Source organism: Syzygium oleosum, unplaced genomic scaffold (assembly GCF_021117445.2).
Source record: "Syzygium oleosum isolate NSW1041296 unplaced genomic scaffold, Sole_v2.1 Sole_v2.05, whole genome shotgun sequence".
NCBI classification, from domain to species: domain Eukaryota; kingdom Viridiplantae; phylum Streptophyta; class Magnoliopsida; order Myrtales; family Myrtaceae; genus Syzygium; species Syzygium oleosum.
The window spans coordinates 9,558,488-9,571,281 of record NW_026607489.1 but is presented as its reverse complement, the minus strand read 5'-3'; positions in this window follow the sequence as shown (position 1 = coordinate 9,571,281).

Genomic DNA, 12,794 nt, shown 5'->3' with positions numbered 1-12,794 from the left:
CCTCGCCGGGCGAGGCCGCCCTCGCCAGTGGTCGGTGAGGGCGAGCCTCGCCAGTGGCCGGGGAGGTCGAGCTTGCCGGCCTCTAGCCCGCTCGCCGGGCGACCGGCCAGAGGAAGGAGAGAGACCTAAAAAAAAAGGAAAAAAAAATAAAAAAGGAAAAAAAATAAAAATTCAAAAAAATATTAAAATATTATTAAAGTTGTCCACGTCAGCGCCACGTCGGCGCCGGTGACCGGCCGCCGGCCAGCAGGCGTCCACGTCGGCAAATTCCGGTCAAAATTGACCGGAATGATTAAATTGGCACAAAAACAAAAGGTTTAGGACGGAATTGGCACCAATTAAAAAGGTTTAGGACTGAATTGGCACCAAAAAAAGGTTTAGGACTAAATTGGCACCAATGCAAAAGGTTTAGGACTAAATTGGCACTTATGCAAAAGGTTTAGGACTTTTTTGGCACTTTTTCCCAAGAGAAGGTATTGTCTATAGTTACGGCATACTCTTGTTAGAGATGTTCACGGGATTAAGTCCCACTAGCGATATATTCATAGAGAATTTGAATCTTCATAATTATGTCGCTGAAGCTCTGCCCCAACGAGCTATGGAAATTACCGATCCTGTGCTGCTTCACGAAGGAGAGAGCTACAACAGTTCCCAAGATTCGCTTCACGAAAGAAAACGCATGCTTCAAGAATGTTTGGAAACAATATATCGTATTGGACTCGCTTGGTCTGTGCTGGAGCCTAGAAGACGGATGAGCATCGACAAAGTTGCAACCCAACTGCATTTGATCAGGGAGAAACTTTTTGCCGCTTCTTTACTTGGACCGATGAGACACAGATAGATGACATCAAAAGTTGCAAGTTCTTCATTTCCTTATAATGAATCTCTCTAGTGCTATTTGAGTATGAAAAGGAAAGGATGAATATATGACTTTCCTAATTTACTTATGAATCTAAGAAAGGATCGTCCCCATATTCCTACTTTCCACATCCGATGCATCGATTAATCTAAGAAAGGATCAGCCCATCAATTCACGCTTTCTACCATTTTTTTGTCAGAATAGCATCTTCTCATTCACACCAAATTTTGTTTATCCCCACATTTTTATGTCAAACTCGCGAGATTTCCAATAAACCCTCATATTCTTAGCCCTTATACCACATAGGTAAGATTTTTTCGTAAAATCCAATAGATAATAAGATACTAAAGAACAGAGCGTTGGATGCATAGCTTATATTGATTTGAAAGCGATTTACAAATGAATAACCAACCTAAGGTGGAAATAAAAAATCTGACTTGGAAACTTTTCAATGTAGGAATTACAGGTTCGTCTTTCGATCAATGTACATTTAAACTTGTAATTCAACATCCAATCTTGGGCCTGACATGCAGGAGAACGATACATCACCGTACTACAAAACATGCACAATTCTTAACTTATCATGCATCGATTAGTGATTTATTACAAAAATATGCATAAAACTTAGAGATGCAAAATTAGATTTGCTAGAATTTGAGATTTGCTAAAGTGATCATAAAAGAAAATTACTAGATAAAGCTCGTACGTGATTATTCCACGTGGTTCAACCTCACGTGAGCTTTACCCACTTAGACATTTATTACCAAAATATAAATAATTCTTTTGCTTCTTTTACATTGATTAGAGATTTATAATTAAAATATGCATAAGAACTAGAGATGCATAATTAGAGATTTGCTAGGATTAGAGATTTATTAAAGTAACCATCAAAAGTAAATTAACAAATAAAGCTTGCAAATGAGCATGCCACGTGATTCAATCTCACACGAGACATATGTATGTGGTGATGGTTGAAGAGATGGACTTGATGTTGAAAATGCACATGGTCAGATCTGGATTAGATGTTTCTTAATTGAGGGCTTGGACTCCCCTTAATGTAAACCCTATTTGTTCCCCATCAATTTAAGAACAATTATTTTACCTTCAAAAAGCATAAAGAAAAATATATATAATTTAATATCAAATTCATACGTCTTTACAAATTTGGAACGATCAGCATTAAATAAAAGTCAAATTTCAAAGCCAAGCAAGCGCCAAAAAATAAAATAAAATTATATAGACTTTGTTAAATAGTTCATCGAGAAGTGTTTGTTGAACGCGTTCGTTAAAAATAAAAAACAAAAATTGCTTATCAAATGGATAGAATATTCACCCCACGATGGGTGACTCGTCGACAGCCAACATTTATTGCCACTGGTGGTTAAAAGGATATTTCAAGAGGAAGACAATATGAGAAGAGTTAATTGATGGAAAAAAGAAAGAAAGAGCAAGAGAAAGACATAAGAGACTAGTCTGACGTGAGGTGGACAAACAAGGATAGGATATAGCGAAAGTGTTAGTGTTAAGTCAACTGAAAGGAAAGGCGAAATGACTTCGATTGTGAAAGTAAAATGGAGGACCGCTTGGATGCATGAATGGTCTTAAGCTTGGACCTTTACACTGCATAATGCGAGTCATTTCAATCAAAGGAAATGAATGGGAGGACCAAGAGAAAGAATACGCTCCCCGCGATGCCCCTCCGTACGGGACAATTTTCCCCTTGGAGTGCAGGGCGGGGCAACTCATGAGACGAGGATAGGAGTCCTCCAGCGGCGGCCACTTACAATATCATTTTAACCACCAATGGCAATAGATGTTGGCATGCGTAACTTGCAAAATATGCTAGCAGAAGCCAGGTCTCAAGAGAAGGTCATGTCTACAATTACGGCGTCCTCCTATTAGAGATGTTCACGGGATTAAGTCTCACTAGCGACATATTCAGAAATAATTTGAATCTTCATAATTATGTTGCCAAGACTCTTCCCCAACGAGCTATGGAGATTACCAATCTCGTGCTGCTTCACGAAGGAGGGAGCCCCAACAGTTCCCAAGATTCGCTTCACGATAGAAATCGCATATTTTTAGGAATGTTTGGAAACAATATATCGTATTGGACTCGCGTGTCTGCAGAGTAGCCTAGAAGATGCATGAGAATCGACAAAATTGCAACCCAGCTACACTCGATCAGGAAGAAACTTTTTGCCGCCTCTTTACTTGGATGGATGAGACACGAATAGATGACATTGAAGGCAGCAAGTTCTTTATTTCCTACAGTGAATCTCTCTTGTGCTATTTGAGTATGAAAAGGCAAGGATGATTATCTGACTTTCCTAATTTCCTTGTGAATCTAAGAAAAAATCGTCCCCATATTCCTACTTTCCACATCCGATGCATCGATTCATCTAAGAAAAGGATCGGCCCATCAATTCACGCTTTCTACCAATTTTTTGTCAGAATAGCATCTTCTCATTCCCACCAAATTTTGTTTATCCCCACATTTTTATGTCTAACTCAAGATTTCTAATAAACCCACATATTCTTAGCCCTGATACCACATAGGTAAGATTTTTCGTAAAATCAAATAGAAAATAAGATACTAAAGAACAGAGCGTCAGATGCATAGCTTATATTGATTTGAGAGCGATTTACAAATGAATAACCAACCTAAGGGGAAATAAAAAAAAGCTGACTTGGAAACCTTTCAATGTAGGAATTACAGGTTCATCTTTTGATCAATATACATTTAGGCTCCGTTCGTTTCACAGAAAATAACTTCCGGAAAAACATTTTTCGGATTTTTCGGTGTTCGTTTCACGAAAAATAGACTAGTCATGGAATACATTTTCCCTCAACGGACAAAACACCTTCAAAAGTGAGGAAAATATTTTCCACTTTTTGAAAAGAGGAAAACATTTTCCCCCCTTTCTTCTTTCATCATTCATTATAATTATTTTTATTTTCTTTTTTTAAAATTCTAATTTTTTTATTATCTTTTTTTTTCTTTTTCTTTATCTTTTCTATCTTCTTCTCCGGCTGGTCGCTGGCCATGGCGGCGGCCAGCGACCGGCCATAGGCGAGCTCGAGCCTCGCCACAGGCCGACAAGGTTCGACCTCACCAGAATAGACCTCAGGCAAGGGTTGAGCCTCACCCAACTCGCCGGATTTTGCGACGCTCGAGCTCGTCGGCCGAGGAAGAAGAAGAAGGAAAAAAAAAGAAAAGAAAAAAGAAAATTAAAAATATTTTTAAAAAATAAAAATAAAAATTTATTAAAAGTAGTGTAAGGAGGAAATTCTTTTCCATACCAAACAATGGAAAATACTTTCCAAGACTTTTTCAGTTTTCAGTCAAATACCGAAAAATTGTGCCATTTTCTAGGAAAATAGCTTCTTGGAAAATATTTTTTAGAAATGTAAAATTTTCCGCGAAACGAACGGAGCCTTAAACTTGTGATTCAATATCTAATCTTGGGCCTGAGTCGCTTGACATGCAGGAGAATGATACATCACCGTACTACAAATTATGCATAATTATTAACTTCTCGTACATCAATTAGTGATTTATTACTAAAATATGCAGAAAACTTAGAGATGCAAAATTAGATTTGCTAGAATTAAAGATTGGCTAAAGTGATCATAAAAGCAAATTACTAGATAAAGCTCGCACATGATTATTCCACGTGGTTCAACCTCGCCTGAGGTTTACCCACTTATATATATACTTAGACAGTTATTACTAAAATATGCATAATTCTTTTGCTTCTTTCACATCGATTAGAGATTTGTCATTAAAATACATAAGAACTAGAGACGCAGAATTAGAGGTTTGCTAGGATTAGAGATTTATTAAAGTAACCATCAAAAGTAAATTATTGAATAAAGCTTGCACATGAGCATGCCACGTGACTCAACCTCGCACGAGACATATGTATGTGGTGACGGTTGAAGAGATGGATTAGACATTGAAATGGCACATAGTGAGATCTGGATTAGATGTTTCTTAATTGAGGGCTTGGACTTCCCTTAATGTAAACCCTATTTGTTCCCCATCAATTTAAGAACAATTATTTTACCTTCAGAAAGCATAGAGAAAAAATATATATTATTTAATATCAAATCCATACGTCTTTACAAATTTGGAAAGATCAGCATTAAATAAAAGTCAAATTTCAAAGCCAAGCAAGCTCCAAAAAATAAAATAAAATTATATAGACTTTGTTAAATACTTTATCGAGAAGTGTTTGTTGAACACGTATGTTAAAAATAAAAAATAAAAATTGCTTATCAAATGGATGGAATATTCACCCCACGATGGGTGACTCGTCGACAGCCAACATTTATTGTCATGGGTGGTTAAAAGGATATTTTCAAGAGGAAGACAATATGTGTCACACCCCAAAACCTACCAAGATAGGAGATGACACGGCCGTCCTTCCACCCGAAGGATGTAGCCTCAAACCACCCAAAAATCCAACTCCCAAAAGTCCAAATGATATTGCTCTCGCTCTAAAGGCTACTAACCAAAGAACCTGAAAGATTGGGAAAAGATAGGGGTGAGCAACCACAACTCAGTAAGCAGTGCGTATCTCTTCTAAGCAGATCGAGCAATCACTATGCATATGTACAAAGAAATACCAAAACTTTGTAATTCAAACTCAAGGTATAAAATACATATCAAATCATTTATGAGTTGTTTCATTTCAACAAGTTTTATACAAATTCAGAGATACTCATTTAAATCATCATAAACATCAATGGTCAAGTCCATTGATCAATCTCTATTAAAAACCACGTCAATAGTCAATTCCATTGACTAATCTCAAATCACACATCAATGGTCTATTCCATTAATGAATCTCATCAAAAGTACATGCCAATGGTCCATTCCATTGACCAATTTATTACTCAATATCAAACCATGGTCACGACACAAAACTTGTGACAAGGCTACCAAGATTCCCCCTTGGCAAGGTCTCCACCTACAAAGCCGGTGGCTCGGCCCAGAAGGATATCCTAACCCGGTATGCATACCTCCAAGCCCTTCAATGGGCTCACAGCGATATTGAGCATCAAACAATCATCATCCAATATCAGAAATCCAATCCAGAATACATTTCACAAACCAAACAAATAACTTTCTCGCAACACGGCTCATCCGCCGGAAATACGTTTCGTAGAGCATTTCTTGAATCATTTTCGAGCTCATTTCATAAACTAGTTCGTAACGCAATATACTTATGTATCCTTTCACAATACATTTCCAAAAACGATTCCCAAATCATTCTCAAATACTAAAAAGTAGTAAATGCTCGATCCGAGCTTTTATGCAATAATAATGCTATTTAACTCATAACATATCTGATTTATATCGCTTTCGAAATATGAGTTTACAAACTCAAAGAAGAGATAGCACCACTCACCTGGGAATGCCCCATAACCAAACAACGTGGCTAAACTCGCCGACGATTTCGTAATCCTATCAATTAAACGAGAATCGACGTCAACACTAAGTAAAACACCATTTTCACTAACGACTCGACTAAACCAAGCTTAGATGTTAACCAAAACGACTCAAACGCGCTCACAAATCGCTCGTCCAAAGCGATTATCCGAACCGTCCGCAACGCGAAACTTGATCGCGCCATAACTTTCTCCATCGAACTCCGATCCTAGCAAACTTATAGTTAAAAAAAAAAAAGCCCGTTCAGAATATTACAAAAGCCCCAACTTGGCCATCCTAAAATTGAACCGAAAACCGACGAAAATCGGCCTAAAAGCCGCTGGTCGCGCACTGTTCACCTTGCGCGGCCAACTTAAAAAATTCATATTGGGCAAACCGTAAGTCTAAATCAAGATCCGTAAAATCCTACGGCCTTGCAACACCCTAAACTACCAATTCTATATATATTCACAACTCAATGACTCAAAAATCAAACTTCGCCGCTCGAATAACACATAATTCCGAAATACGAGCCTTAACCCGGAAAAATATTCCGATTGAGCGAACGAGAGGCGCGAATACGTACTTGGCATTGCTAATCGAAGTCGAATCGGCTTGGCGAGACCTCTGCAGCGCAAAGCCCTCTTCTCTTCTCTTTTTCTTCTTCCTCTTTCCTTTTCTCTCTTTTCTTCTCTTTCTGTTCTCCTTTTCTCGGCCGAGCAAGCTCTCGGCTTAAATGAGAAGAAGTTCTGCTGTAGCTGTTTCTGAAGCTCTGCTGTAGCTGCTTTTGACTTTTGACTTTTTTTTTTTTGGGTCCAAATATTACAATATGAGAAGAAGTTAATTGATGGAAAAAATAAAAAACGAGCAATAGAAAGAGCAAGAGAAAGACTTAAGAGACTAGTCTAACGTGAGGTGGACAAACAAGGATAGGATATAGCGAAAGTGTTAATGTTCAGTCAACTGAAAAGTAGGGCGAAATGACTTCGATTGTGAAAGTAAAATGGAGGACCGCTTGGATGCATGAATGGTCTTAAGCTTGGACCTTTACACTTCATAATGCGAGTTATTTCAATCAAAGGAAAGGAATGGGAGGACCAAGAGAAAGAATATGTGCCCCGCAATGCCCCACCTATACGGGACAATTTTCCTCTTGGAGTGTAGGGCGGGGAAATTCATGAGACGGGGACAGGAGTCTTCTAGTTTATTGCCATTGGTGGTTAAAAGGATATTTTCAAGAGGAAGACAATATGAGAAGAAGTTAATTGATGGAAAAAATAAAATAAAAAGAGCAATAGAAAGAGCAAGATAAAGACTTAAGAGACTAGTCCGACGTGAGGTGGACAAACAAGGATAGGATATAGCGAAAGTGTTAATATTCAGTCGATTGAAAGGAAAGGCGAAATGACTTCGATTGTGAAAGTAAAATGGAGGACCGCTTGGATGCATGAATGGTCTTAAGCTTGGACCTTTACACTTCATAATGCGAGTTATTTCAATCAAAGGAAAGGAATGGGAGGACCAAGAGAAAGAATATGCACCACGCGATGCCCCGGGACAATTTTCCTCTTGGAGTGTAGGGCGGGGAAATTCATGAGATGGGGACAGGAATCCTCCAGTTTATTGCCATTGGTGGTTAAAAGGATATTTTCAAGAGGAAGACAATATGAGAAGAAGTTAATTGATGGAAAAAAGACACAAAAAAAAAGAGCAATAGAAAGCAAGATAAAGACTTAAGAGACTACTCTGACGTGAGATGGACAAACAAGGATAGGATATAGCGAAAGTGTTAATGTTTAGTCAATTAAAAGGAAAGGCGAAATGACTTTGATTGTGAAAGTAAAATGGAGGACCACTTGGATGCATGAATGGTCTTAAGCTTGGACCTTTACACTTCATAATGCGAGTTATTTCAATCAAAGGAAAGGAATGGGAGGACCAAGAGAAAGAATATGCACCCCGCGATGCCTCGCCTATACCGGACAATTTTCCTCTTGGAGTACAGGGTGGGGCAACTCATGAGACGGGGACAGGAGTCCTCCAGCGGCGGCCTCCAGCAATATCCTTTTAACCACCAATGGCAATAAGTGTTGGTTGTCGACAAGTCACCCATCCAGAACAAGTTACCTGAGGAAGAAGGACAAGGAAAATCAGCTACAATTTCTATTACGGAAGCTAAGCGATCGAATAATAAAATTGACAAAACAAAAAATAAATTTGACATCAGATTTACGTGATTCGGTCGTAGTGACCTACGTCCACGGATAGAGCAGCACGAAATTCCACTATAGATCAAGCGATATAACGGAATATAACGGAGATTATAACCACACTCGAGTCACTCAAACACTCTAAGTATTTCCTAAGCCCCAATTACACTCAATAACTCACGCAGTGTTTAGCTCCATAATTCCTCACGAAATAATCTCTCAATCTCACGAAGAAATTATACACAAATCTCACCATAAGATTTACTCAGCTTGAACACTAAATTATTAATGTAATTGCACGAACGAAACCAATGCCAAGCGCTCGCAAGAAAAACGGCACTTCAAAGACCTCACGTACAGAGGCGTTGCTTCAAGGTTTCATAGACTGCACGAAGACCACGCTGCCTTTTATCAACAACGGCGTATCAGGACCCCTCTGTCCAAATATTTATATGCGTATAAAGGGGAGCCCCTTCCTCTTTGCCGACTTCATCAAGGAAAGATAATCCTCATCTTTTTATTTCTTTCTTTTTCTGACCAATCAGCAAATCCACAGAAGCCCACTTTCCATGGTCAAAGTCCAACAAATACTTTTGGACTTATTCATGGAAATAAGAAGCCGAGTCCCATGCGGAAATTGATTTCCGTATATTCCCAACGGAGTCCAAGACGAACTTTCCTGTTTCACGCCCAAGACTTGATAAAATTGATGTCCGTATATTTCCTCCGTGCAGTAGATTTCCTTCTTTCTTTTTTTCTCGAAATTTATATTTTCGCTTCAAGCTCAAACTGAAGATATATTTTCAATAATTTTCCCCTTGAACTTGAAGCGTAGGGCGGGGCAATTCATGGGACGGTGACAGGAGTTGTCCAGCGTTTGCCACAGGCAATACATTTTAACCACCACTGGCCGCAGATGTTGGCTGGCGACTAGTCACCCTTCTTGGAGAAGTTGCTTCAGGAAGAAGGAGAAGGATAAAATAAAGAAATGAAAACAATTAAAAGAAGAGGAAAAGACAAAAACATTAAAATCAAAGGTAATAATACGTTTTTTTTCCCCTAAAATGGAATAAATTTTAATTGTAATTTTACCTTTCAAATTAAAAAAATATCTTACACTATATCCACATACATTTACCAGCTAATTAGAGACGATGGAACATAATAATTAAAATATCGTTATTTTAAAGGCTATTATGCACCAATCTTTGACAAATTGAAAACAAATACCGATTAATTAAATTCCACATATAATATTCGGCATAAAAGTTAAATGAATAACATGTTTTATATCAAACGGGCTCTAGTAGCCCATTACCCATTCATGCCATGAAAATGAGAAAAATGGAATGATTTCAACCATCAATTTTAAGATGGATCACACAATTATTGCGCCAATGGTATACATTTACGCTTGCAATTTGACTTATAATCCAAGGCCCGACATAGAACTATAATTCATCATCCAGAGATCAAAACAAAACTAGGCCGAGTTTCAAAATAGTCACCCCCTAAATGTGGACGGAAAAATTATCCAAAAACTCATAAACTATTGCACTTTTGCCATTTCAGTCTTAAACCTTATAATTGTGCCGATTGGATCATAAACTTTTTCACTTTTTGCCAATTGAGTTCTTCAGGCCAATTTTGGCTGGAAAATCGCCGACGTGGGCACCGGCTGTCTTATGTGGCATGAACGGCGCTGATGTGGACAATATTTAATAATATTTTAATATTTTTTTGAATTTATTTATTTATTATTTTCTATTCTTTTTTCTTTTTTTTTTATTCTTTTCTTTTCTTTGTTTTTTTTACAACTCTAGCCGGCAAGGGCCATGACGCCCTCCCCCAAATCCAGGCGAGGATCACAACACCCTCGGTTGGTCTAGGCAAGGGCGTTTGTGTCCACGCCCTCACCGGCAAAAGTTGAAAAAAAAAGAACAAAAATAAATAAAAATTCCAGCTAAAGACATTAAAATATTATAAAATTATCCACATCAGTACCGTATGTTCTACGTAAAATAGCTGGCGTCCACATCAATAATTTCCGACTAAAATTAGCCGGATGGACTCAATTGACAAAACGTGAAAATACTTATAACTCAATTGTCATAATTAAAAGGTTTAAGACTAAATTGACAAAAATGTAATAATTTTAGGATTTTTTGGACAAATTTTCTAAATGTGGGCATTTCCTAAGCATTTCATCCACATGGCTCGAGGACTTGCTTAGGTGTGATGGTGCTTAGGTGTCGCATATTCCCAAGGTACTTGCTTCATGTCGCTAGTATGTAGTGGCCTTCACTATTGTACATGTGCTGAAACATCAGTGGCTTGCCCGTGCGAAAATCGGCACAACCGCCGTTGTTATATCATTGATGGTTTACCTTTGGCTTCCATTTGAACCTTGGAGATAGATGTTTGTTCCGATTAAGGGTGTTTGCAGCAGCGGAAGTATGTTCGTGTTAAGTACTTTAGATCAAGATGGAGAATCAGGAAAAGTATGTTCTCAAACTTCTTAAACGTGGCTCAATATCGAATCGACCACGGGTCGAACACGCATAACTCCTAAAAGCTGCCCGTTAGTTTGAGATACACTAAAGTCACTATTGATCGATTTTGGCCACGAATTAGAATTCGAATTTGGGTATCGAACTTTCAAGGATATCAAGATTAAACTGTTGGATGCTGCCTCATTAAGCTCATCTAATTATCGGTTCGCTCGGAAACTATTGAAAAAGTGAAATTCGGATCGGAAGTTGGAAAAGACTTTTTTACCCCTGAGTTATTTTGGATTCCTTGATCGTGTTGAAGGGAAATTTGGTCAGTGTGCCCTCCCTCTCTTGGCGGGCCATATTGGACACCTGTGCCCCTTCTCACTCTCTCTCATTTTCAAGTTTGCCACTAGATATTCTTCAAGCTTGCTTAGGAAGATTGAACCTAGACCCTTGGATCTTGGCTTGGTGGAGAAGATTGAATCTAGACCATTGGTTTGAGTGGGGTTGTTGGTGGGGTTTTGAGTAGGGTTGTTAGATTGTCTCTCTCTCTCTCTCACCCATTTGATCAAGACATCACTCACTCACTCATCACTCTCACTGTCCCTCTCCCACTTACTTCGGCCACCACCACCATCACCGACCAGCCTTGCCCCACCACCAGCAGCCGCGTCCACGCCGTCTAGCCGCCAGAGGAGCGCCGCTCGCTGCCGTCCACAGCCGCGGCCGTGCTGCTCGCTGCCACTACCTTGCTATCTCTCTCTTGCTCGTCCGCCATCTCACCACCACCGTTCACCGTCACCACCACCTCGTGACCATCACCGATCCCCAGCCGTCGTCCGCCATCTCTGACCGCCATGAGCCGCCGTGGTCAGCCATCGCCACAACCGCCATTGCTCACCTGCCACCATCTTTTTCTCCCTATCTCTTGTTCGGCCATCACCATCACGCCACCGTCTCGCCACCGTCACCACCTCACCGTCACCAGCCACCTGCACCGCCGTTCACGCCGTGCATTGCCGCCATCTGCTATTCGCCACCGTAGCAACTCGCCGTTCACCACCCTTGCCGTGGCTACTGCTACCGCTTGCTTGGCTTCTTGCTTAGGTTTTTTAGTAAGTGACTTCCTAAACCTTAGTTAGGATAATTTGTGACTAATGGATGTGTTTAGGGGCTGATTAGTGGCTGATTTGCAGATGGATTAATGGCTGATTTTGTGTTAGTTTAGTGGCTAATGTGCGGATGGATTAATGGCTGATCTTGAGTAATTAGTGGATGATCTTATTGGTTAGTGGCTAAGCTTGTTTGATTAGTGGATGATCATGTTGAATCAGTGGCTGAATTGTGGATCATTTAATGGTTGATTTGGTCCCGTTAATGACTGATTTGGCTGTGGATGAGTCGTGACTGATTTGGGATGTTTGATGGTTGAGTTCAGTTTATTAATGGCTGTTTGGATTCATTCATTGGCGGGACAATGCCATAGTGTTTGATATAAACGCATTCCATGACATATTAATTCGTAGAGTTATGTACGTCATAAACACTTGCAACGGCTAATCCTCAAAGATAAGAATTGGTAATGAGTGATGGATTGCATGCATGGTCATGATAGTGCTGTCTAGGCGGGGGTTCTAGACTATGCCCGGCGGGGGTTCTAGATGATGCCGTATCGCGGTTAATGCCGGACCGATACTCCTTATGGAATGCCGTCTGAGCGGGGGTTCCAGATGTTGCCATGCCCGACGGAGCGGGACGATGCCCGGTTACGCCAAAAGACACCGGTGGGGGTT